Below are 27,878 nucleotides of genomic sequence, written 5' to 3' on the forward strand. Positions count from 1 at the left end.
ACTGTGGCACCCTGTGCCAATGCTCTGGGGAAGTGACGTACTTCCTTGGCAGCTCCCTGTCCACCAGTATCTCCAGCTCGCTGTCGGTAAAGGGTGGCATCATCTCCACCTCCCCGGCACCTTCTGACAGAATATCCATCACTGAGCAGGGACAGTTTTGGGATGCCAGCACAACTCTAGGTGCACTGTGGCATTTTAAACTTGGCACAGGGAATGGATATCCATTGAGTGGTGCATTCTTCCAGGAATAGTGCGTAGCAAGATGGGGTTGGAATGGATGTGAGGAAATGCTGTAAGGAGGGGATTGGTAGATAATTACTGAAGTAAGTTTACGAAGATTGTGTGAGGTCTCACATTAGGCCTTGCACAAAAAAAACCCTCCAAAGAAAAGAAACACGCAACTGATACTTAAGCAATAAATTACAAGATTCATCCCTATACTACTAAGACTATTAACAGACTTAGGGAGAAGCCTTAATGCTATAAGATTCTAAGCAGTTCCGTTTCCCCATCCAGTTCCATACAACATCATTAGATTTAATGCACTTTTCAAAATAACCACATCAGATCTATTTTAACAAGCATCATTCTCTGAAAACCTCAGGAAGAATATCCCTCAGCTGCAAAATATGTGTTGCCAGGAATTTAAGCAAAGTTGATTGAATCTCATGACAAGTGCAGAACTCCAGAACTCAGGGGAGTTTCTCCACTATGATAACTGGTTGTAATTGGGCCTGGAATTGGAGCTGGAATTATTCAACAGAGACAAGAACTCCTGCAAAGTTCAAGGTTCGACATGTATTTCAAAGCATTTACACTGCATCATCTAAGTACACAGTCAGTAACCTGACAGCTTTGTGCTTTTACAATAGCTTTGTTACCATGGCGCTTTCCTTTGGAAAGTAATCAGTACTCAGAGGTTGTTCAATATTCACAGTATCAATCATCCCCAACCAGTGATGTTGAGATGACAATAAACCTATAAATTTGAGGCCTAATGATTGATTTCAGAAATGCCTCATTTCACAGTGGACAGGCTGACTGCTCTTACAGAAAAAACCGACAGAACTCCACAGAATAGCAATTTGCAAAAAAATGCTTTCAATCAGTCTCAACGAGGGGTTACCACACAGAAAGAATATCTGTTGATAATAAACCTGCATGGCTTTGTTGTTGGCTCCATCAGACTGGGTCTCTGCTTTCAAAACAGAGAGAAAATATCTACAATGATTCAATGCTGGGTGAGACGATTTTCACATTGAAGCTGTAGAGGGCAATGCAATGTCTCCATGCAATCAAACTTAACTTCAGACAACTCTTATCACTGGAGAGTGAAGGTTCAATCCTGGATTCAATTCACAGAAGTGTTACTGCATAGAAAGAGGCTGTTCAGACCAATACGCCTGCAATATTTCATTGAAAGCTAACTCAGTCATGATGCATACGCCTCTCACTAGAGAAACAACCATTTAGGTCTTGTACAAAATTAAATATCAATAGTTGTCAGAATGTGCATAAACAATTACTTTGATGAGACTTTTTTTTCATACAATCCCTACAGTGTGGACATAGGCATTTGGCCCAATAGGTCAACACTGACCCTCTGAAGAGTATTCATACCAGACCCATTCCCCTACCCTATTACTTTACATTTCCCCTGACTAATGCAGCTAACCTACACGTCCCTGAATACTGTGGGCAGTTTTACGATGGCCAATCCACCCTAACCTGCACATCGTTGGACCCGGGAGGAAACCGCAGCACCCGGAGGAAACCCACGCAGACATGGGGAGAATGCGCAAACTTCTCATAGACAGTCACCCGAGGCTGGAATCAAACCAGAGTCCCTAGTGCTGTGAGGCAGAAGTGCTAACCACTGAGCCACTGTGTATCCCAGCAACATCTCTTCTGTAGTATAATGCCCCCATGCTCTTGCAAGGCCTACACAAAGCACAGAGCCATACATCCCACACTCTTTTCTACTTTTAGGGTTAAACTGTCCCAACCCATTGGAGTTTAGGAGAATGTGAGGCAATCTTATTGAAACACACAAAGTTCTTAGAAGACTTGACAGGGTCGATGCAGAAAGGTTGCTTTCTCGTGCGGGAGAATATAGGACCAGAGGGCACAATCTCAAAACAAGGAGACACACACTTGAGACAGAGATGAGGGCGAACTCCTTTTCTGAGGACAGACTTGATATAACTGCCAGCACTACCTGGGCAAAGAGTGCCACGGATTTTCATAATGGGTGAGGAGGCAAAAATGGGAGTTTTGCCAGCTGTCCGAGAATTAGAGTCTTAGAGATGTACAGCACAGAAACAGACCCTTTGGTCCAACCCGTCCATGCTGACCAGATATTCCAACCCAATCTAGTCCCACCTGCCAGCTCCCACCCCATATCCCTCCAAACCCTTCCTATTCAAATACCCATCCAGATGCCTTTCAAAAGTTGTAATTGTACCAGCCTCCTCCACTTCCCCTGGCCACTCATTCTATACACATACAACTCAAAGCATGAAAAAGTTGCCCTGTGGGTCTCTTTTATATCTTTCCCCTCTCACCCTAAACCTATGCCCTCTAGTTCTGAACTCCCCCCACTCCAGGGAAAAAAACCTTGTCTATTTATCCTATCCATGCCCCTCATGATTTTATAAACCTCTATAAGGTCACCCCTCAGCCTCTGATACTCCAGGGAAAGCAGCCCCAGCCTGTTCAACCTCTCCATTTAGTTCAAATCTTCCAACCCTGGCAACATCCTTGTAAATCGTTTTTGAACCCATTCAAGTTTTATAACATCTTTCGATAGGAAGAAAACCAGAATTGCACACAATATTCTAAAAGTGGCCTAACCATAGTCCTGTACAGCTCCAACATGACCTCCCAACTCCTGTACTCAATTCTCTGACCAATAAAAGAAAGCATAGCAAACGCCTTCTTCACTATCATATCTACCTGTGACTCCACTTTCAAGGAGCTATGGACCTGCACTCCAAGGTCTCTTTCTTCAGCAACACTCCATAGGACCTTACCATTAAGTGTATAAGTCCTGCTAAGATTTGCTTTCCCAAAATGCAGCACCTTGCATTTATTTAAATTAATCTCCATCTGCCACTCCTCAGCCCATTGGCCCATCTGGTCAAGATCCTGTTGTAATCTGAGGTAACCTTCTTCGCTGTGCACTACACCTCCAATTTTGGTGTTATCTGCAAACTAACTATACCTCTTATGCTCACATCCAAATCATTTATATAAATAATGAAATGTAGGGGACTCAGCACCGATGCTTATGGCACTCCACTGGTCACAGGCCTCCAGTCTGTAAAACAACCCTCCACCACCACCCTCTGTCTTCTACCTTTGAGCCAGTTCAGCATCCAAATGGCTAGTATTCCATGAGATCTAACCTTGCTAATCAGTCTCCCATGGGGAACCTTGTCAAACACCTTACTGAAGTCCATATAGATCACATCTACCACTCTGTCCTCATCAATCCTCTTTGTTACTTCTTCAAATAACTCAATCCAATTTGTGAGACATGACTTCCCACGCACAAAGCCATGTTGATTATCCCTAATTAGTCCTTGCCTTTCCAAATAAATGTACATCCTGTCCCTCAGGATTCCATCCAACAACTTGCCTACCACCAACGTCAGGCTCACTGGTCTATAGTTCCCTGGCTTGTCCTTAGCACCGTTCTTAAGCAGTGGCACCACGTTAGCCAACCTTCAGTCTTCCGGCACCTCACTTATGACAATCGATATCTCAGCAAGAGGCCCAGCAATCACTTCTCTAGCTTCCCACAGAGTTCTAGGGTATACCTGATCAGGTCCTGGGGATTTATCTACTTTTATGCATTTAAAACCATCCAGCACTTCCTCCTCTGTAATATAGACATTTTTCAAGATGTCACTATCTATTTCTCTACATTCTATATCTTCCATGTCCTTTTCCACAGTAAACGCTGATGCAAAATACTCATTTAGTATCTCCCCCATCTCCTGCAGCTCCATACAAAGGTGCCTTGCCGATCTTTGAGGGTCCCTATTCTCTACCTAGTTACCCTGTTGTCCTAAATGTACTTGATAAAAACCCTTTGGATTCTCCTTAACTCTATTTGCCAAAGCTATCTCATGTCCCCTTTTTGCCCTCCTGATTTCCCTCTTAAGTGTACTCCTACTGCCTTTATGCTCTAAGGATTCACTTGATCTCTCTTGTCTATACCTGACATTTGCTTCCTTCTTTTTCATAACCAAACCCTCAATTTCTTTTGGCATCCAGCATTCTCTATACCTACCAGCCTTTCCTTTCACCCTAGCAGGAATATGCTGTCTCTATACTCTCGTCAACACATTTCTGAAGGCTTCCTATTTTCCAGCTGTCCCTTTACCTATGAACATCCGCCCCCAATTAGCTTTTGAAAGTTTTTGCCTCACACCCTCAAAACTGGCCTTTCTTCAATTTAGAACTTCAAATTTTAGGTCTGGTCTATCTTTTTCTATCACTAATTTAAAACTAATAGAATTATGGTCACTGGCCCCAAAATGCTCCCCCACTGACACCTCAGTCACCTGCCCTGCCTTATTTCTTGTTTGGATTTTGATCTGTATGAAGGTGTGCTGGGTGAAAGACCAACCTTGGCACTTTGTCAAAGCCACAGGGAACATACGAACAGAGAAAAAGTTTTCCTCCTCCTCCAATCATTCACATCCCACACACAATCCCTCATCTCCAACCATTTCTATGTATCCACCTCTCATTCATCCCAAGCCAACCAATATTCTCACCCATCTCTGTGGCTCTACAAAGCCCCTACGCCAATGTAATGCTAACTCATGCCAACCCATGACTCCTGCACAAGACAACGTCTTTGTTGGACTATAAACGGAAATCGAATTTGGACTGCTATAAATAAAACGCTGGGAGAGTTTTGCAACTTTGCTACATATTCTTGACCTGTACAATACAATGTTGTTATTTGAAATAGTGAGAGAGATAATTCAAGATCAAGAACCATGGAGTGTCTGTTACGTTAAGCAAATTCTACCCAACAACAGGCCTCTGATTGGTTGAGTTGCACAATGTTGATAAGATCTGAGTTCGAGGGTAGTAAGGACAAGTATTCTTCAAACTGAAATCTGACAGCATCTGTGCGTGTCTCTCTCTGTCTCTCTCTCTCTCTCTCTCTGTCTCTCACCCTCTCTCGATAAACAAAAAGAAAACCTGGGTCCATCTGAACAACTACCAAGCTGCACAAAATAACACATCATCATTGCTAAAAATGAAAAGAACTATTTCTGTTGCATTGTAAAGGGCACTGTGTGCACATGTCTACAAAATACATGACTCTGTATATCAACATATAGATAGCTTCCAGTACACATGGTGCTCCGTACTCCTGGTCTCACTGACAATCCTGAAGTGTTTGTTATCCAAATAGTGAAAATCATTCTCTTGGTTAAATTTAAACAAAACTTGGCAGTTAAATATCAAACATATTAGCTAGTGCACTGTCCATTAGACAGTGTCTATACCAGACTCCACTTCCCAAGCAATTATTAATATTATATAAATGACTTTACTGTGAACTGTCCTGATGACTGCAAAGTATAAAACTTTGACAAATGAGTCTTTTTTTCAGCAATACTTATGAGTATTGTCATGTCACAGCAGTGAACCCTTCTGCTAATTAAACCAAACACCCAGAAAAGCTCACCTCGTCTCATAACCTGTTAAAGTATGAGTGACAGAGAATTCTCCAAATTCCCTTATTCAAAGAAAAAGAAAATCAATTTATTCTTTAACTCTAAAAGTGAATATTAAACAACTACCATTTACAACTAGGCGAAAGTGAGGACTGCAGATGCTGGAGATTAGAGTCGAGAGTGTGGTGCTGGAAAAGCCCTTCATCGTCTCTCCTCCTCCTCAGATGCTGCCTGACCTACTGTGTTTTTCCAGCACCACACTCTCGACAACTAGTTACAACTGTAAGCCTCCTTTCTCTTAACTACTTACTATCTGTCTTCAACTCTATAACAATATACAGTTCCAGTAAACCCATGTTAAAATTACATCAACTTAATTTCGAAACTACACAGTGTCTGTCATCGTGGCTGTCTGTCTTCCTCTGATTGTAGATCTCCCTGGGTCGTCTTTGGTCTTTTGCTGCATAGATGTTTCATATGAAAACGGTACCTTTGATAGACAGTGTTTTGAATGGCAGTTACTCTCTCGATTGCAGTTAGTCTTGATCTAACATTCCAAAATGTCTGCTTCCTAATACCCCAAACATCGAATCATCTCATTGGTTCAAGGTTGGCAAAAAAAAATCAAACATGATTGGGTTTTAGTATCCTGGAGCATAATCTAAACTGATTGATTAGATTCAAATTGTGGTCAAAACAACAGAGATATCTAGCTTAGAGCCAAATGTTACATGTTTTCAATTTTCCAGTATACTCTGAGGCAGCTAGTCCATCACATGACAGGCAAGCTTTCAGTGCAAAACAGCTTTCACTCTCAAAGGTACCACCTTCAACCTCACAACAGTATTGATAAGTTTAGACTTTCTGAATCAGGTCTAAAATGTACACGTTACGTCTTGGACATCCCACTAGCAAAACTTAAATCTGACTGAGGTAGCAATACTTCAATATGCTAAATTACATCTTGAGCCCCCACTACACAAATAGTGAGGGTTTGTTTCGAGGGTAGAACTTTTTGAGGGTGGATTCATGCCTCAAAAGCCATTTCTACCAAGATGGAGAGTCTTGCTTTCTGCACGTAAAGTAAGCACTGAGCTAGAGAGTCTTAAAAGGAAATTAATCACAGCTTTATTTACTTTCAATTCCAGTCAAACAGCAAAACTTAATTATTTTAATTTAATTTCAAAACAGACTAGCCAATTGGAAATTCATTCTGACCATGTTAAGCAAAAGCAATTCCAACTTGTGTTTCACTGTAGCAGACCACAAGCAAAGTTTGAACAAGGCTGTTTAACCTTCACACTAGACCACGCACCTAACAGTGAACATCAGAGGGAGATAGCCATTGGCCGCGCAATCGTACTTCTTTTCCTGGTGCTAATACTTATTACATTTGCTTATTTTAATTGAAAGAACAAACCACCCAGGACATAACTAAGGGGCAACAGTTTCACGCAGAGGCTGGTGCTGTTTATGGAAGGAGCTGCTAGAGGAAGTGGTGGAGGCTGGCACAATTACAACATTTAAACGGCATCTGGATGGGTATCAGAATAGGAAGGATATGGTCCAAGTGCTGTCAAATGGAACTGGATTAGTTTAGGATATCTGATCGGCATGGATGTGTTGGACTGCAGGGTCTGTTTCCGTGCTGTACATTTCTACAACTCTATGATATCAGTGGTATGTTGGATACAAATAGAGATAAACAACAAGGAATAGAGTTGAAAATGTAAACATTTTAAAATTAAACTAAAAACATCCACTTAAAACTGTGCTTTTTGTACTGAATATACACCTTTAAATATCATGTTGTACATGGAGCTTGCCATTGTAATAGTTTAGACATGAATCTTTTAATCAAACTTAAATCCTGTTTAACCAAAGGGAATTAAGAATCTCCTCGATTTGCCTGCTGTAGAATAAATTGGGTGTGAAATAAATTGTCCGAATTTAGCTTTAACCCAGTTTCCTGAACATGAGACACACCACTAAAATTGATTAATTGATTGCAGCAAAACAGAACAATTGACTGTAAAGATGAAAAGGAATAATTTGGTTTCAATTTTGAATTCTGTTACTTTTGGTTGATACGCCTGACTGATTTTTGTTTTTATTTTTTTTTAACATTTAAAGCACATATTTTTCAAGTCCAGTCACACATATTTCCTGATAAAGGAGCATCCAATTTGAAATGGGGTCTAAGAGAATTAAGCTGATCCGAAAATTGATCTTCACAAGTTTTCAAGTTATTTTTAATGCATTACTGTTTAGTTTAAAAAAAGCAGTTTGAAACGCATCTTAAAGTCTACTTATTACTACAGTGTAAATATATGAATTGGGAGCAAAATTAGGCCATTTTGCCCTTCAAACTAGGTTCAAGGTGAGAGGGGAAAGATTTAAAAGGGACTTAAGGGGCAATATTTTCATGCAGGTGGTGCGTGTATGGAATGAGCTGCCAGAGGAAGTGTTGGAGGCTGGTACAATTACAACATTTGGATGGGTATATGAATAGGAAGGGTTTAGAGGGATATGGGCCAAATGCTGACAAATAAGACTAAATTAATTTTGGATATCTGGTCGGCATGGATGAGTTGGACCGAAGGTCTGTTTCCGTGCTGTACAGCTCTATGACTTTATGACCACCCAATAAGATTAAAGTTTCTCTGATTGTGTTTCAAATTCAATATTGTCGCTTTTCTGTGATAACTGTAGATCCTTGTTCAGTAATGGAATCAACCTACCACCAATTTTAAAATTTGTCAATGGCCCTGCTTCAAGCACATTCTGAGGCTGAGACTTCCAAAGTCACTCAACCCTCAAAGCTACCTTCGCACAGTCAGAAGTCACAGGTTATAATCCAACGGGTTTATTTGAAATCACAAGCTTTCGGAGCACAGCCCCTTTGTCGGGTGAAGTGGAGGGGAATACAGGCACAGAATAAACTTGTGATTTCAAAGAAACCTGTTGGACCAAAACCTGGCATCGTCTGATTTCTGACTTTGTCCACCCCAGTCCAACACCAGCACATCATGGCTACCTTAGCAGAGTGACTGGCTTTTAATAAAAATGTTCTGGCTCAGGCCTTATCCAAAAAATGAAACATCCTTACCATATCCATCTTGTCAAAACCGTTCAGCATCTGATAAGCGCCAAACCAATCATGCCTCACTGTTCTAAACTCTAGTGGAAACTGTCTGAACTTTCTTGATAAGACAACCCACTCAGTCTATGCAACAAACTAATAAACCTCCCCTGAATCACCTCCAATGTGATTCCAACCTTTCTTAAATGAGGAGACCAAAACTGCACTCAGTTATTGCAACAAGTACATAACAACAGGATCATTAAGGGATACAGTGCTGTAAAGGTTACCATTTATGTTAAAAACGTATCCAACAACTTTCAAACTTTTTTATCCAATATAAAGTCTACAAGAATAGGCCGATATACCAGTTCTTATTCAGCTAGCAGCACACTCACCTCTAAATCAATCAATCAGCTTTCACTTTCAAATCCCACGCTGGACAAAACTCAAGTCAGCGGTTCAGTAATCCAGAAACCCAAGTTGATCCTTTGGGGACATGGGTTCAAATCCCACTGTGGCAGCTGATAGGATTTAAATTCAATTCATAAACCTGGGGGAGAAGAAAAGTTGACTCAGTCATGAGGGCAATGAAGCAATCTTCAAGTTTTGTCGGACATCTGGTCCATTAATATCCTTTAGCAAAGGAAATCTACCCTCCTTTCCTAGCCTGACCCACACACGACTCCAGACCTACAGCAATGCAGTTGACTCTTAACTGCTGTTGTGGGGAAAATCACCAGCCTTGGAGTCAGAGTCGGGGTTCAATGTCAGTGTTTATTGTACAAGGAAATACTGGAGCTCCGGGGAGAGACAGACACCAACAGTACAGTGGTCAGCTGTGAGTCTTCTCTCCACCTAGAGCACATGCAAAGATACTATTATACATTTTATAATAATAGGTCAGTGATGAGGCTACTGTTTGTAACATGGTTTGTTTGTTGTAAACATTGCAGAATTGTGAATAGTTTTGTTGCAGTTATTGTCAGTTCCAGCACAGCCTTTGTTAATTTCAGTATGACCGTTGTCAGTTTCAGCGCAGACATTGTCAGTTTCAATGTCTGCATGGAAGTCCATTGCTGATGTAATGGGCGCTAATTGCTCTTCCTGAGAAGGGTGATTACTGCAGCCCTGGCTATTAGCACTTTGTATTGAGTCCGTATCAAACTGTTAGCATATCTATCAAAGATGTTGGCTGGACTCAGACACTTCGGCGGGCAGTATATGCTACTCATATGCATTCTCTCCCCCTCCCATCTTAAACTAATTAACTAGGTTGTGAGTGCATTTTGCTGGCATCCTGATGGCACCAGGCAGTGTCTGTGTTTGCTCCACTGTCTCTCTCCATATTGTGGTCTAGCGGTCGGCTTGTGTGTCAAGTGGCCAACTGCTGGCTCAGCGGCCACCTTGTGTGTCCGTATACCAAGTGCCACCCTGCCCCATGCCATCTCCCACTTCACTGCCCTCCAAAATGACCTGACACATAAGTTTAGAAGATAATTGGATTGGAGGGATATAGGCCAGGAGCAGGCAGGTGAGACTAGTTTAGTTTGGGATTATGGTCAGCATGGACTGGCTGGACTGAAGGGGCAGTTTCTGTGCTGTATGACTGTAAGAGCAGTTAGAAATGGACAACAAATGCTGGCCTTGCAAGTAACATGCACATCGCATGAAAGAATGAAGGAAGAAACAAAACCCTCCAGCGCAGTTCAAGACAGCATTGCAACTTTGGAAGTGCTGCTGTGGAAGGGTGATGTAAAGCCAAGGTGACATCGTCCAGTTTTGAAGAATAGTGGGAGGGTTATTCTCTGGTGTCCCTGGACAGATTTAATGCTCCAATCGTGATGACAAAGATTATCGGATAAAGCACTGCTTTTCATGGAGATCTGCTGAGCGGAATTGGCTGCCAAGATTCCCATTTCGCAACAGTAACTACGATCCAAAAGCATGTAATCACTGGTAAAGTGCTGTGAGACGTCTGGTTGTCATGAAAGCTGCTATCTAAATGCAAGTCGTCCTTTTTAACACTGTAAAGACACATAATAGAGAATCCTTTTGGAAGTGGGAAATCATGAAGCTCAGCACATAGAACATAGAACATTACAGCGCAGTACAGGCCCTTCGGCCCTCGATGTTGCGCCAATCAAAGCCCACCTAACCTACACTAACCCACTATCCTCCATATACCTATCCAATGCCCGTTTAAATACCAATAAAGAGGGAGAGTCCACTACTGCTACTGGCAGGGCATTCCATGAACTTATGACTCGCTGAGTGAAGAACCTACCCCTAACATCAGTCCTATATCTACCCCCACTTAATTTAAAGCTATGCCCCCTTGTAATAGCTGACTCCATACATGTGAAAGGGAAAACACTAGTTGCTGCAAAAAGTTTCATTTTAAAGACTGAACAAGCACTGGCTTTCATTGAATTGTATGACTGTTAAGATGCGGTATTGCAGTGCTGCATGAAAATTCCACCATGATGTGCTTCTATTATTCCTCTGTTGATGACAAAAGACCACCCTTATCCCTACACAGTAACAATTTGAACTATTAGACTTGTACTAAGATTCTGGTAGTAAATATTCCAACATTATTGCACTTACAATTCTGGTCTGTGGAAAGTACTGGGAAAGCGCCTTGCTGGAGCTGGTTGTTATGTAGAGAGAACAGCATGTAGCTCTTCAGTCAAATCCCATTGGAACCATGGGAATTGCAACAATATGGTACCCTTTACTTTGTAGTATGGTAATCAGCTGGTTTTCAGTTCTCATGGGATTTAAACGGAAGAGAAGACAAACAAATCTGGGACTGAGAAAGAGATAGACAGTCAAATATTGGAGTGCTGTATTTTGGCTAATAGCTTTGGAGTAATCACTGAATGATAGAATCGTGGAGTCATACAGCACAGAAACAGACCCTTTGGTCCAACTAGTCCATGCCAACCATAAACCCAAACCAAGCTAGTCCCACCTGCCTGCTCCTGGCCCAATTGGCTCCAAACGTTTCCTAACCATTTACTTATCCAAATGTCTTTTCAATGTTTGAACCTCTACCACTTCCATTCACGAACCACCCTCTGTGTAAAACAAAATTGCCTCGCATGCCTTTTTTAAATATCTCTCCTCTCATCTTAAAACACAACTGGTTTACTATCTGAAGGTCAGAAGCTGAACGAAAACCACAAACATTCACCTGGTGAAGGGGCAGCGCTATGAAAGCTTTTGATTTCAAATATACTTATTGGGCTCTAACCTGGTGTCATCTGATTTCTGACTTTGTCCACCTCAGTCCAATACCAGCATCTCCATGGCCTGGCTACTATATTAAGGAATTGTATACAGCTTCACATGAAGAGGGTGACAGTGTAGAAGTTATGACCATTCTCACAGGTTTCTCTTGTCATGTGTTCTTTTACACATCATTATGGGAGGTACTATTTACATAGTCCTAGGAATTAACACTTAAGAATCCTAAAACTCCAGAGAGAATGAAAAGCAGGAGGATTAGGAAAGACATGATTTGTAATTTAACTTTGATTCAAAATTATTCCTACTAAAAGTACAAATTTGCTGTTCCTATGCCAAACAATATGCTCAAATGATGGCTCAGTGGTTGTCACTGCTGCCTCACAGCACCAGGGACCTGGGTTCGCTACCTGCCTCAGCTGACTGTCTGTGTGGAGTTTGCACATTCTCCCTGTGTCTGCGTGGGTTTCCTCCGGGTGCTCCAGTTTCCTCCCACAATCCAAAGATGTGCAGGTCAGGTGAATTAGCCATGCTAAATTGCCCCATAGTGTTAGGTGCATTAGTCAGAGGTAAATATAGGGTAGGGGAATGGGTCTGGGTGGGTTACTCTTTGGAGGGTCGGTGTGGACTTGTTGGGCCGAAGGGCCTGATCCACACTGTGGGAATCTAATAAGCAAACATAATGGAATAAAAGGTTTAAGGAAAATATGGGTAATAAGATTTTATACATTAAACTAATATAAGAAGGGGCAGCATGGCGGTTCAGTGGTTTGCACTGCTGCCTCACAGCTCCAGGGACTCGGGTTCGATTCCAACCTTGGGTGTCTGTCTGTGTGGAGTTTGAACATTCTCCCTGTGTCTGCATGGGTTTCCTTTGGGTATTCCAGTTTCCTCCCACAGTTCAAAGATGTGCAGGTTAGGGTGAATTGGCAATGGGAAATTGCCCACAGTGTTCAGGGATGTGCAGGCTGGGTGGATTAGCCATGCAGCGTTACAGGGACAGGGTAGAGAGGTGGGTCTGGGTGGGACGATCTTCAGAGGGTCGGTGTGGACTTGATGGGCCAAATGGCCTACTTCTACACTGTATGGATTCTGTGAAATTGGATTGAGTACGTGTTAACAGATCATTGAACTTAACAGAGAATGGTATAGGCCAAGAAAGATCTTACAGCAGCATTATGATGCAGAGAGAAGCTCATTTATGTCTGCACTAGCTTTATGAGCATTACAACTTAGTGCCAATCTCCTGTGATTTCTGATAATGCTACACATTGAATAATTACTTAAATACAAACAACATCCTTTTGAACGCTTCAACTGAACCTGCCTCCACTACATTTTCAGGAAGTGCACTCCAGACCTTAACTGTTCACTGATTGAAACGGTTGTTTTCTTACGCTGCATTTTCTTTTGTTAAACAGTGGGCTCTGATCTCAATCTGCTTGAGTGGGAATAGTTTCACCCTATCTACTCAGTCCAGAGCTAACTTACTATTTTGAGAACAAGCAAATCTCTTAGCTTCCTCCTCTTCAAGAAAAACAGTCCAGACTTCTCCAATTTCTCCTCAAAACTGAAGATTCTCATCTCTGGAGCCATTCTCAAAAGCCTGTTTTGCATTATTTCTGATGCTATCACATCCTTCCTATAGCGTGGTGCCCAGAACTGTTCACAATACTCCAGCTCAGGCCAATTCAGTGTCTTATATCGGCTCTTCGCAAACTCTCAGTTCGTGCACTCTATACCCCTATTTATGAAGTCTGGAAAACTACAGAGAAACCTTGATTATCAGGCATTTGATTATCCAAATATTAGATTATCCAGTAAGATCGCAAAGTCCTGATGCTTGGTAAACTATGTTGTCTGGCGTTTGATTATCTGGAACTCAATCAGCCGGAACTCGATTAACTGAGCGAAATACTCCCCACATGTATCCTTTGGATAATCAAGGTTCCTCTGTACATACATTATGAACAACTCTCTCAACCTGTTCTGCAACCTGTAATGATTTCTGCATGTACACAGGCAAAAGTGAGGACCGCAGATGCTGGAGATCAGAGTCTAGATTAGAGTGGTGCTGGAAAAGCACAGCAGGTCAGGCAGCATCCAAGGAGCAGGAAAATCGGGCAAAAGCACGCCATCAGGACTGTACACACCCAGGTCTCTCCGCTCCTGTACATTGTTGAGAATAGTATCATTTATTTTATACTGTCTTGCCACATTTTTTGGACCAAACTGCATTACCTCACAATTCTCTACATTGAATTTCATCTGCCACATTTCCACATACTCCACCCAACATATCAAATGTCCTTTTGGAACTCTACACAATCCTCCTCACAGTCTACCATTCTCTCAGGTGTTGCATCAACTACAAATTTCAAAATTGTCCCAAGGCCGAGACCATTAATACACATCAGAAAGAACATGGTTGCAATACCAACTCAAGGGACTCAACCGCATGCCATCTCCCAGCCTCTATAGTACCCATTGGTCATTATTCTCTCTTGAGGTAAAAACAATGACTGCAGATGCTGGAAACCAGATTCTGGATTAGTGGTGCTGGAAGAGCACAGCAGTTCAGGCAGCATCCAAGTAGCTTAGAAATCGACCTTTCGGGAAAAAGGGTTTTTTCCCTAGGTTCAAGTCCTGCCACAGCCAAAGGTGAAATTTGAATCCAACAAATGTCTGGGATTAAGAGTCCAATGACCATGAAACTATTGTCAATTGTTGGAAAAATCCATCTGGTTCACTAATGTCCCTTAGGGAAGGAATCTGCCATCTATACCTGGTCTGGCCTACATGTGACTCCAGACTCTCAGCAATTTAGTTGACTCTTGACTGTTCTTTAGAGCAATTAGAGTTGGCCAATAAATGCTGGTTTAGCCAGCTGTGCCTTCATCCTGTAAATGAAAAGGAACATTTTTGGAAATCTTTAGGGTGGCATGATAGCTCAGTAGTTAGCATTGCTGTCTCACAGCGCCAGGGACATGGGTTTGATTCCAACCTTGAGCGACTGTCTGTCTGAAGATTGCACATTCTCCCCGTATCTGCATGGGTTTCCTCCAGGTGCTCCAGTTTCCTCCTACAGTCCAAAGATGTGCAGGTCAGGTGAATTGGCAATGCTAAATTGCCCATAGTGTTAGGTGCATTAGTCAGGGGTAAATATAGGGTAGGGGAATGGGTCTGGGTGGGTTACTCTTCAGAGGGTAGGTGTGGACCTGTTGGGCCAAATGGCCTGTTTCTATACTGTAGGTAGTCTAATCTAATCTAATCCTCCAACAGTCCAAAGATGTGCAGGTTAGGTGGATTGGCCATGCTGATTGCCTATAGTGTTCAGGGATGTGTAGGTTAGGTGCATTAGTCAGGGGAAATTTGAATGATAGGTTAGGGGAAAGGGTCTGGGTGAGCTACTCCTTGGAAGGTCAGTGTGGACTTGATGGACCGAAGGGCCTCTTTCCATTCTATGATTCTATTCTATGGTCCATGTATATCACATTAACAGCCCTTGACAAATTAGAGATGCTGGTCTTGGACTGGACTGTACAAAGTTACAAATCACACAACACCAGGTTATAGTCCAACAGGTTTATTTGGAAGCACTAGCTTTCAGAGCGCTGCTCCTTCATCAGGTGGCCTTTCTGAATCAGTCAGTCTATATTTTCCATATGACTGTTAATTCCATCTTGAAGAATTGATTCTCGATGGTTCCCCATCACCTGTTAAACTGACCGGTCTGTAATGGCTAGACTAATCCTTACAACCTTTCCAGAACAAGAACGTAATTATTGCAACTTCTCATCCTCTGACCCAATGAAAATTGAAAGATATTTATCAACATTTCTGCAATTCCTACTCTCTCCTCCTTCAATAACCTTGGCACCATCTCACCCGGTCATGTTGCCTTATCAACTTTAAGTATTGGCTGCTTATACAATACCATAAATAATTTTATCATCAATTTAAAATTATCTAATGATTGTATTTTCCTTCTCTTAGGTCAAGACAAATATTATTGAACACCTCAGCCATGTCTCTTGACTCAAAGTGCTCATTCCTTTTCTCGTCCCGAGTCAGGCCTACTCTTCCTTTAGCCGCCCATTACACTTGATGCACTTTTTGAAGACTTTGAGGTTTCCTTTTGCCCTTTTCCACTAATCCACCTGAGCCTGTCTTATTTGCTTTTTCCACCAGAAGCAGTTCACAAGAATGGTTGGGAGAATGAGAAACTTCAGTGAAGAGTTACATATCACACAACACCGGGTTATAGTCCAACAGGTTTTAATTGGAAGCACTAGCTTTCGGAGCACTGCTCCTTCATCAGGTGGTTGTGGAGTGTACAATTATAAGACACAGAATTTATAGCGAATTTTTGTGTCTATAAATTCTGTGTCTTACAGTTGTGCACTCCACAACCACCTGATGAAGGAGCAGCGCTCCGAAAGCAAGTGCTTCCAAATAAACCTGTTGGACTATAATCTGGTGTTGTGTGATTTGTAACTTTGTACATTCCAGTCCAAGACCAGCATCTCTAATTCAGTGAAGAGGATAGATTGAAGACATTGGAACTGTTCTCCTTGGAGCAAAGAGAGCTGATGAATGGATTCTCTAGCCTCAAATAATGCTGATCTTGCCAACATTGATCTCGCCTAGTCCACACCCTGTGCAATGGAACCTGCATGCCTCTGTCTAAGTTTGTTACAAACTTCGATCGTACATCCTTGCTTTCTATGATTTGACTGTCCTGCTCGTAAACAAACCTTTTCACTGTACTCTGGTACATGTGACAATAAATCAGTCAGCCAATTAAATGGTACAGCTTTCTAATTCCTGAGGGAATTACCCTGACCCTAGCCCTATTCAATCCTGTTACAATTTACTTTCTTAGTCTGACTCCATGAGCACTGTTGGAACTGTTGAAATAATACTGAAAGAATATGACAAGGATCCATGAGCAATAGCCTGACTTTAGGGTGAGTCACTCAATGTTCAAAGTTCACTCTGTTCTATAAAACAATGTCCATCTGGTATTTATTTACCTGGTTCACTGGAACCCCATTTAGTTCACTAATGTCCTTCAGGGAAGGAAACTGCCATCCTTACCTGGTCTAGCCTACATGTGGCTCCAGACCTACAGCAATGTGGATGACTCCTAACTGCCCTCTGGGCAATTAGGGATGGGCAATAAATGCTGTTTTAGATTAAAGTGGGCTTTTGCCCGAAACGTCGATTTTCCTGCTCCTCGGATGCTGCGTGACCTGCTGTGCTTTTCCAGCACCACTCTAATCTAGGCTCGGGTTTCCAGCATCTGCAGTCCTCACATTTGCCTAATAAATGCTGGCCATCCAGGCCCTCTTCCCATGAATGACTTTTAAATATGTGCATCTCAACTGAACATAATGATTAAAAAATGCTTATATCTCCATAGAATAACTAGCACATATAAATAACTCATCCAATCATTTGAATTAAGCAGCATAAATAACACACAAAAATTGATTTTTTTGTAACAAATATCGAATTGCTAGATTATTTGAATTAAAAGCAGACTGTACTCATGGAATCCCTACAGCGTGGAAGCAGTTCATTCAGCCCATACTGACCCTCCGAAGAGCATCCCATCCAGATCCTCCCCTATAATCCTGGACACTGTGGGCAATTTAGCAAATCCACCCAACTTGCATGTCTTTGGTCTGTGAGAGTAAACCAGAACAATCCCACAAAGACTTGGGGAGAATGTGCAAACTCTACGCAGAATCAAACCCAGGTCCCTGGCACTGTGCGGCAGTGGTGCAAAATACTGAGCCACCATGCTATTCTGCTCTGAAAAGGTTTAACCCATCCACAGCTTTTGTACAAAAAATAGAATCTGCTGGAAAAACTCAGCAGGTCTGGCAGAATCTGTGATGAGAAATCAAAGTGAACATTTTGGGTCCAGTGACCCTTTGTTAGAACACAGCTTTGGTACATGTGGTCCAATCAGTCAAATTAATTTCAATTTTTTTTAACCTAGATTCTCTAAGTGAGATTGTGATAAATTGGCTTTACACTGTTGCCAACATTAAATAATGAAAATTGAAATTCACGTCTCCATCTTTACTCTGTACACTTTGGGGACATTAGCAGAGTGGACAGCATATTTTACATTGAATCCTTGTGTGTACTACTGTAGCATATTACACCCTAAAATAAATGTTCAGATGCTACATTAAAACTGTGCACAAAGACATTTTGTGTCAATGTATCGAGCAATGTGCTACCATTTTAACATTATCTTGAATTGAGTCGGAATTACTTCATTAAAATGCAAGTAAAAAGTTATGTACTGTTCTCAATATTAAGTGAGATTTGCTCCTCCTTTTACTCAGAAAATTATAGTGCATAATATGTTCACCGTAAATGATTTTAGAGTCAATGAGTTGTACAAAAGTAACCCAGACTCTTCGGTCCAATTTGTCCATGCTAACCAGATGTCCTAACCTGTTCTAGTCCCACTTGCCAGCATTTGGCCCATGTCCCTCTCAACCCTTCCTATTAATACACCTATCTAGATGTCTTTTAAATGTGGTCATTGTACCACCACTTCCTCTGGCAGCTCATTCCATACACGCACCACCCTCTGCATGAAAAAGTTTCCCCTTAGGTCCCTTTTAAATTTTTCCCCTCTCACCCCTAAACCAATGCCCTCTAGTTCAGGGCTCCCCACCCCAGGGAAATGACCTTGTCTATTTACCCTATCCATGTCCCTCTTGATTTTATAAACCTCTATAAGGTCACCGCTCAGCGTCTGACATTCCAAGGAAAACAGCCTCAGCCTATTCAGCCTCTCCCTATAGCTCAAACCCTCCAACCCTGGCAACATCCTTGTAAATCTTTTCTGAACCCTTTCAAGTTTCACAACATCTTTCTGATAGGAGGGAAATCAGAATTGCACACAATATTCCAAAAGTGGCCTGACCACTTACATAAATAATTCTATTCATGCTACCTAGCTTGTGATGTAACTATATTAAAGGAAAATAGCTCTTCCCTGACTGTGAAGCAATTCTAAATATTTCAGGAGATTAAGAGATGACTAACATATGGCTAAGCCTATAGCAACAAGATAATACAGTAATCGAGTGGCATGTTGTACCAAACTCTCAAGTTTCAGTAACCGAGTACGATGGTAACAAAAGATCTTAATGCAAAGTCCACTTCAATCAAGCACCTATAAAACAGATCAAACATATCTTCTTGTCACTCATTGGATTAACTCAAGCAATTAAGTATAAAGCAGTCTACGTATGAGAACTACTCGAGCTAATCCTTTGATTGATTGGTATGAGGGTTGATCTGTTGTGTAGGGATTTTGCCAAACTCGTTGGCAGCTCAATACAGCTACGGCTGATGAAGAATCAAAGGACCTGAAGTAATTACACTTTCAACAGTGCACCAAGACAAGGAAAAACTGCGCACACACACACACACACACACACACACACACAAAACAGAGGAAATGAAAGCAAAGCTATTTAATGTTTAAGTAAAACCAGAAGAACTGCGGATGCTGTAAATCAGAAACAAAAACAGAAATTGCTGGTAAAACTCAGCTAGTATCTGTGGAGAGAAATCAGAGTTTACATTTCTGTCACTGGACACAAAACATTAAAGATTATTTCTCTCCACATATGTTGCTAGACCTGCCGAGCATTTCCAGCAATTTTCCATTTTTGTGACCATATAATGCTCGTCAGTGCTAATCACCTGTTTTACATTATGTCAGAATATTTCACAAATTTGTGAGTACATCTCTCACCACTGCCAGTCTCTATTAGTTCCAAACTCTGGTGTCACCTTGAAGTCCTGTTCCAAGGTGACCATTCTGTGTGTAGAATCTTATCAGCTCAAGTACTGTACATATGCTGTTCACTCTGTGTTGTTACCAATAACGCAGACTTCTTTTGCTTTCCTTTCTTTTGTGCATATTCACATGACACATTCTGTGGGATTTCTTTCTGTCTGGAATCCTTCTTAGATAGTTCAATCTTCTTTCAACTTGATAACATTAGCCAGAAACCTGTGTCAGTGTTGGGAAGGCTATGCACCATGATTAAAACTTACAGTTTGTCCAATGACTTCAGCAGATACAAAACACCACATGATAAACCATATGAGCAAAGCATTGTATTATTAGATTAGATTACCTACAGTGTGGAAACAGGCCCTTTGGCCCAACTAGTCCAAATCGACCCTTCAAAGAGTAACCCACCCAGACCCATTCCCCCTAACTAATGCACCTATTCACCTGACCTGCACATCTTTGGACTGTGGGAGGAAACCGGAGCACCTGGAGGAAACCCACGCAGACACAGGGAGAATGTGCAAAACTCCACACAGACAGTCGCCCGAGGCTGGAATCGAGCCCAGGTCCCTAACACTGTGAAGCAGCAGTGCTAACCACAGAGCTACCATGCCGCCTCTAACCATCCCTAATCAGTTTCTCTGTCTAAATGTTCACACACAAGTATATTCTAATGAGGTCTGCAAAAAGGAAGCAATATCTTAGCTTATATCTTGTTGTTTTCTCATTTCGGAGGGTACAAATCTGATTGCAGAGTCTCAGTTCTGGGCAACCCAGCAGACAGTTAGAATGGCAGGCATTAGAGGAAGTGGTGGATGTGGGTTTAATTACACCCCTTAGACATTTGGATAAGTACATGCACAGGAAAGGTTTGGAGGGATATGGGCCAGTTGCAGACAGGTGGGACTAGTTTAGTTTAGGATTATGGTCGACATGGACTGGTTGGACCGAAGGGTCTGGTTCTGTGCTGTATGACCCTACTGGCCAATATTTGAAATGGGACCATGATTTTAAGTTTTGAATGGCAAATTCAAAGTTGCCATAATATCAGATTTCTGGCCCACCATCTGCAAATACACTCTGTACCTTTTAGCTAAATAAGACTTTTTGTTTCATTTGTTTGTTTATTCGAAAAATGTGAAAAAAGATTGAGACCACTTGCCCTGCATTTCTCCTGCGTCTTATATTGACATTGTGCCCACTCTGGTCAGACTCTGCTTAGCTTCTGAGAGCTGATAAGACAGAATATGTTTGGAGCAGCGTCATTATCAGAAAGGCATCCTTGATTATTTTCAGAAAGCATATATTCATAGAAAGGTTCCTTTCAATTCAAGCTGCCAAATATTGAAGCCTGTGTCTACACAGTGGATGTTTATTTGATACATTGTAGAAAGAATTAACTTCTTCTTTCAATGCTTCTTTACCTAATTGGCAAACGATTTTGCTAAACCTCTTTTGATTGATGATTTTTAAGTTTGAAATGTCATCATGGGTTGTTAACTGTGAAAAATACTAACTCTTTAGTTACAAATTCACAGCAGGTCCTCAAGATAGTGTTTTATGTCCAATTATCCCTTCCTCTGCTTTATCAACGACCATCCCTTCAGCCTAAGGTCCGAAGTGGGGATGTTCACTGACAACTGTACAATATTGAGCATTATTTGCAACTCCTTTGATATTAAAGCACCATCACACAACTGCCAGACAATGACTTTGCCCAATGAGAGAGAATCTAACTATTACTTGATATTCAATTATATGGCCATTGCTGAAATCCCCACTGTCAAAATCTGACATTACCATCAACCAGAAATTGAATGGACAAGCCACATTAAGGCTCTATCTGCAAAAACAGGCGAGAGGCTAAGAATATTGCAGAAGGTAACTCACCTCTTCATGCTCCAAAGCCTGCCTAGCATCGATAAGACTCACCTCTTCCCTGACCACACCCCCATCTCCATCTAAAGACTGACCATATAGTCTCTTGTATCTGCTAAGCAAAGTCATCAGACAAACTAAATGTGGTTTGTGACTCAGTGGTCCAGACCCTGGATATAACCGGCACTAGTTTCAATGAATTTTATTAACATTTATGCTGCACAGCCCATGAACTGCACAGCACAGTCACCCAGTACAAAGTTTAATCACATCAGAAAAATGAGGCTCTTTAGAAAATTAACTGAGTTGGAAATGATACAATGAGATGTAAATGTTAATCTTCTCATTTGGCAGATTAACCTCTTACAGCCTTGAGAGCGCATGTACTGCTGTTTCAACACTTTTCTGGTTGTATTTTACACTAAATATGTTAATTGCTGTCTTAGCTTTTAGGCATGAATGCACACTAATTTAGAGCCACAACAGAAGCATAGTAAAAAGATAGAAAAATGAGACAGACATTTTTTTATGGTTACGTTTTTGGCTTCCAGTGAAGATCCTCTAAGCAAATAATCTAAAGGAAAGCCTGACGTGTTCACTCACGGATTGGGTATATTTTTGCTTCTTACTATCTTACATTAAATGTCTTCTCCAAATGAGGTAAAACTGCACAATTTCAGAGTTCTTGGCTGACATTTGTACCAGGCATTTTGACCCGTCAGCAGGAAGGCACAGAGCTAAAATATCAAGAGGAGAAGAAAGAACACTGTATGTAGCTAACATTAACATACAGAGGATCTGTGATGACCAACAATGCAAACCACAATAGATGATTCAATCTTATACAGAAGATTGAAGTAGAACTAATGAGGAAAATCAACAGCGTTGGACAAATGCCGAAATATTATGATGCACTGTAACACAAAAATTCAAAATCCTGGATAATATGGTACTTATTAATTGCAGTGACCAAAGGAAAAATGGTAAAGGTTTTATAATCGAGCACACGTCCAAATGGAGGCAAAAGCCTATTCGCCAGCAGAAGACTGAAATCAACAGCTGCAATCATTTTTGTGTCTTTTGGAACTGTGGGCTTTGCTGCATTGCTGCAGTCTCCCTTTACAAAGGAACGTCTTTCTGTTTCCCCTTCATTTCACCTCTGTGCATGATCCAATGTGGAAAGGCAGACTGAGCCTGCTAATCCCTTTATGGCTGTCAGAAGCTAGTCTCTCCCCGCAATGAGACAATAGCAAATTAACCCTCTTTCTTCCACCCCCAAGTAGCAATCCACAGCAGCGAGGCTGAAGATTGATGACATGTGCAACTTCATTGTAATTTTTTTTGATCTTGCCAGCATATCCCCTTTGTGATAACTCTGATGTGGGGGCAGTCCAATGCAGCCTCCATTTTAATTGCTGGTGCATCAAAAATGCACATATTGATTAGAAATACCTGTTAACTTGTCACTTGCTTTCCTAGTCATTCATGAAAAGGCTGAACTTCCAAAGGGACTTGTGATAGTATGTATTGTGGGGTGCATGTTGACTCATTGTGCCATCTACAGATTGTCAACCAAGGTGTTTAGAATACATGGGAGATAAACAGCAAAGCCAAATCAATAGATACAAGTGTTAGAATTAAATGTTAAGGCACTCGAAGGCTCACTGCATTTAAATTAAAAAAAAAGCCTTTTGACTTCAGTACACTTATTTTTTAAGGAAAGGATTTGCTGTCCAGTTTATGCCTTTTCTTTCTCTACAGTTCATACACGTTGATGGCACGTTGTCCCATGGGAATGTATTATCCACATTATTCAAGTAGAAAGGGTCCTCGATAAAACTATGATTTGTTTGAATTGCAATTTATAGAAAGCAAAGCTAATTTTTGTATAACCCATCCTGCATTGTATACTTTACCCTAGCCAGGATGGAACAGAATTAGAGAGGTAGGAAATCAAATTTGAAACTTTCCTGCTTCGATGACTTAACCCTCAAGTAGTGCATATGTTACACCAAGATGATTAAAAATGCATATTTAGCGGTAGTATTGACTTCTTAATTAGGTTCCGAAAATCCAGCCTTGTCCTCATGTCATCTTTACATTCACAGTTTCTGTATTAAGTCGTGGTTGTGCATTAATATATAAACATGCACATCCTCCTTGAAAGTGGCAGGGGCCAGTTTGGCTACTTGGTAGGTGCACTGGCAGGTTGATAGCGGGAGTTACTACTAGAGATAGGCTTACAGGGTTGTCCTACTTGGCTTGGTTGCAGATACAGCCACAAACCACCCACTGTAAGGCCTTCACGACAAAATGATGATCTACTACTCAAGGGCCTTTCTTTGTCATCTTAAAGTGTAAACATTTTTCAAAATGGTGATACCTCCTATTTCATTTACCCCGAATAGAAACCTGTCCCTCTTTCCAAACCATAAGAACTAGTAACAGGAGTAGGCCATCAGCCTCTCAACCCTGCTCCGCCATTCAACAGGCTGATCCAACATTCCTCACTTCCACTTCCCTGCCCTTTCTCCATAACCCTTCATTCCCTGACTGATCAAGAATCTTTCTATCTCAGCCTTAAGTACACAATTCTACCCACACAACTCTCTGTGGTGAGGAGTTCCAAAGACACTCAACCTTCAGGAGAAGAAATTCCTCCTCATCTCAGTCTTAAATTGGCCCACCTTTATTCTGAGACTGTGCCCTCTAATCTTAAACCCTCTCATGAAGGGGTCCATCGTCTCAACATTTACCCTGTCAAGACCCTTCAGAATTGTATATGTTTCAATGAGACCATCTCTCATTCTTCTAAACTCCAATGAGCAGAGGCCCAACTTGTTTATGTTTTGCTCATAAGACAACTGCCCCCCCCACTCCCCCAATACCGAGTAACAGCCTGGGACACCTTCTCTGAGCTGTCTCCAATGAAGTAATGTCTTTCCCTAAATAAGGGGACCAAAAATTGCTCACAAAACTCCATTTGTGATTTCACCAGCAGCTTGTACTGTTGCAGCCCCTACTCTTATACTCCAATGACCTTGAAATAAGGACCAACTTTCCACTACCCTTCCTGATTACCTGCGGCACCCTGTGTGCCAGCTTTCTGTGTTTCCTGTACAACTGAGCTACAGGGAGAGGCTGAACAGGCTGGGGCTGTTTTCCCTGGAGCGTCGGAGGCTGAGGGGTGACCCTATAGAGGTTTATAAAATCATGAGGGGCATGGATAGGATAAATAGACAAAGTCTTTTCCCTGGGGTGGGGGAGTCCAGAACTAGATGGCATAGGTTTAGGGTGAGAGGGGAAAGATATAAAACGACCTAAGGGGCAACTTTTTCACACAGAGGGTGGTACGTGTATGGAATGAGCTGCCAGAGAAAGTGGTGAAAGCTGGTACAATTGCAACATTTAAGAGGCATTTGGATGGTTATATGAATAGGAAGGGTTTGGAGGGATGTGGGCCGGGTGCTGGCAGGTGGGACTAGATTGGGTTGGGATATCTGGTCGGCATGGACGGGTTGGACCGAAGGGTCTGTTTCCGTGCTGTACATCTCTATGACTCTATAACTCCCCACGTCCCTTTGTATTGCCGCTTTCTGCAGTTTTTCTTCATTTGCATAATACTGTTCTTTTGTTCGTCCTCCCAAAATGAAATCATCACATTTTCCCAACGTTATTCTCTATTTTCCAACTTTTTGCCCACTTACTTATCTGATCAATATCTCTCTGTAAACTGCTTGCATCCCTCTGTCTACTTGCCTTTCCATTTATCTTTGCGTTGTCTGCAAATATGGCTACAGTCCATTTGCTTTCTACCTCAAAGTGAAATAGGTACCGGTTTCAGCACTGTTCCCTTTGGAACCCCACTGGTCAGAGGTCACCTACCTAAAAAAAAAACCCTTATCTTCACTCGTTGTTTCCTGTCTATTAGTCAGAGGTATTCCTATTCGCCCATCATCATAGAGAGCGTACCTGCTGTGTTTAACTGGAGGCAGGTTCACCTTCCTATCACTAATTGTCTGATGCGGGGAAAATCAGAGTACACAGTCCAGGATTTGGAACCCACTGTCATTAAGTTTAACAACATGGTCCTGAAGACTGAAAATCCCACCTCCGGAGTACTGTCTCCAAAAGAGAGCAATCAGAATAGAAACAGTAAAAAAAGAAACCAATTGAGCTTCAGATTGTTTAATTCCTGTGATAAAAACAGATCTGGTCAGTCACCTATAATTGCCAACAAATTCCATTGATGCCAAAAGTAGTTTTCTTTTTATTTATTCATTCACAGGATGAGGGTGTCACTGCATAGGCAGCATTTATTGCCCATCCCTAATTGCCCAGAGGGCAGGTAAGAGTCAACCACTTTGCTTTGGACCTGAAGTCACATGTAGGCCATGTAGCTTCCTTCCCTAAAGGACATTGACATTAGTAAACCAATAATGGATTCCTGGCCACTATTAGACTCTTAATTCCAGATTTCTTTTTCCTTTGATTGAATTCAATTCCTTTATCTGCCATAGTGGAATTTCAAACCAGGGTCCCCAGAACATTATCTGGGACTCTGAACAGTCCAGCGATGGTACCACTAGGCTATCGCCTCTCCCCATGGGTCTCAACGTGTTTCACCAAGTATTGTGGTACTCAAAATGCTCCCATAACAATGAGGTGACTGCTTACCCATGGATTCCAGGTGCACAAGTGTTCATGCACACCGAATAGTGGCCACCTCTGGCTGGCTTGGCTTTGTGGATACACCATTTTACAGCCTCCCCTTCTGTTTCTTCTCCATCATCCCTCATCCCTTCTTCAGTTAAAATAAAAAAGCACTTCATAGTAAGGACCTGGGGAGTGTTGCTGAACAAAGAGACCTTGGAGTGCAGGTTCATAGCTCCTTGGATGTGAAGTTGCAGGTAGATAGCATAATGAAGAAGGCATTTAGTATGCTTGCCTTTAATTGGTCAGTGCAGCGCATATAGGTTTGGAATGTTATGTTGCAGCTGTACAGGACACTGGTTAGGCCACTTTTGGAATACTGCATCCAATTCTGCTCTCCCTCCCACAGGAAGGATGTTGCGAAACTTGAAAGGGTTCAGAAAAGATTTCGAAGAATGTTGCCAGGGTTGGAGGATTTGAGCTATAGGGAGAGACTGAACAGGCTGGGGCTGTTTTCCCTGGAGAGTCGGAGGCTGAGGGGTGACCTTATAGAGATTTATAAAATCATGAGGGGCATGGATGGTGTAAATAGACAAGATCTTTTCTCCAGGGTAGGAGAGTCTAAAACTTGAGGGCACCAAGTTTATAAAAGTGACCAAAGGGGCACCATTTCCCACAAAGGGTAATGTGTTTTTGTAATGAGCTGCTGCACAAAATGGTGGAGACAAGTAGATTTACAGCATTTAAAAGGCATCTGGATGGGTAAATGAATAGGAAGGGTTCAGAGTGATATGGGCCAAATGCGGGCAAATGGGACTAGATTAGGTTAGGATATCTGGTCAGCATGGATGAGTTGGACCTAAGTGTCTTTTTCTGTGCTGTATATCTCTATGAGTCTATGCAAAGGACATCTGGAGGATGATGCAGTGGTTCTTTCTGAGGTTCATCTGAGCAGCTCTGTGACACGGGACTCTGTGCTCTACAGTCTGTTTCCCAGGACGCACACCAAGACAAACATCAAGCGTGCCTGGAGGACCATTTACCTGGTTAGAGACACTCTTTGGTCTGCCCGAAACTTGCTGGCCTTCTAGGGTTGACCCTGACGGAGTGTTGTGGACTGGCACATTCCAAGGGCCAGGACTATGTCCTGAGGGAAGCACTGAAGATTGGGGCAGCTGTAGCTAAGGCACAGTGGGGAAAGATCTGAGGCCTTTCTGCCAAAACTGTTCAGTTTTCGGAGCTTCCCAGTACCTCAAATGTATGTAAGTATAATCTTGTACAAGTAGGAGCTGCCTTTGGCTTGTTTGGATACAGTCAATCCCAAGGTTTGCTTGTGTCTTCATATGCCACTGTATCTGACTGAACTGCTTTCGTGACTGTATATGTATATAAGGATATTTTATTAAATAAAGTACATTTTTTAAAAAAGGGAAGCACTTTCATTTTTCTCTTGCTCTCTCTCTTGGCT

General features: G+C 41.8%; 1 protein-coding gene across 3 annotated transcripts in view; it reads right to left on the bottom strand.

Annotated features, from left to right (window-relative positions):
- jakmip2 (janus kinase and microtubule interacting protein 2) overlaps positions 1–27,878 on the bottom strand; it is a 280,290-nt gene that overhangs the window by 154,021 nt on the left and 98,391 nt on the right. For all 3 annotated transcript variants that reach the window (XM_072591148.1, XM_072591149.1, XM_072591151.1), the window contains exon 2: positions 9,186–9,340. The gene's annotated coding sequence lies outside the window, so the exon portion shown is untranslated. The remainder of the gene's footprint in view (positions 1–9,185; positions 9,341–27,878) is intronic.

The sequence above is a fragment of the Chiloscyllium punctatum genome, chromosome 20 (assembly GCF_047496795.1).
Source record: "Chiloscyllium punctatum isolate Juve2018m chromosome 20, sChiPun1.3, whole genome shotgun sequence".
Lineage (NCBI taxonomy): Eukaryota > Metazoa > Chordata > Chondrichthyes > Orectolobiformes > Hemiscylliidae > Chiloscyllium > Chiloscyllium punctatum.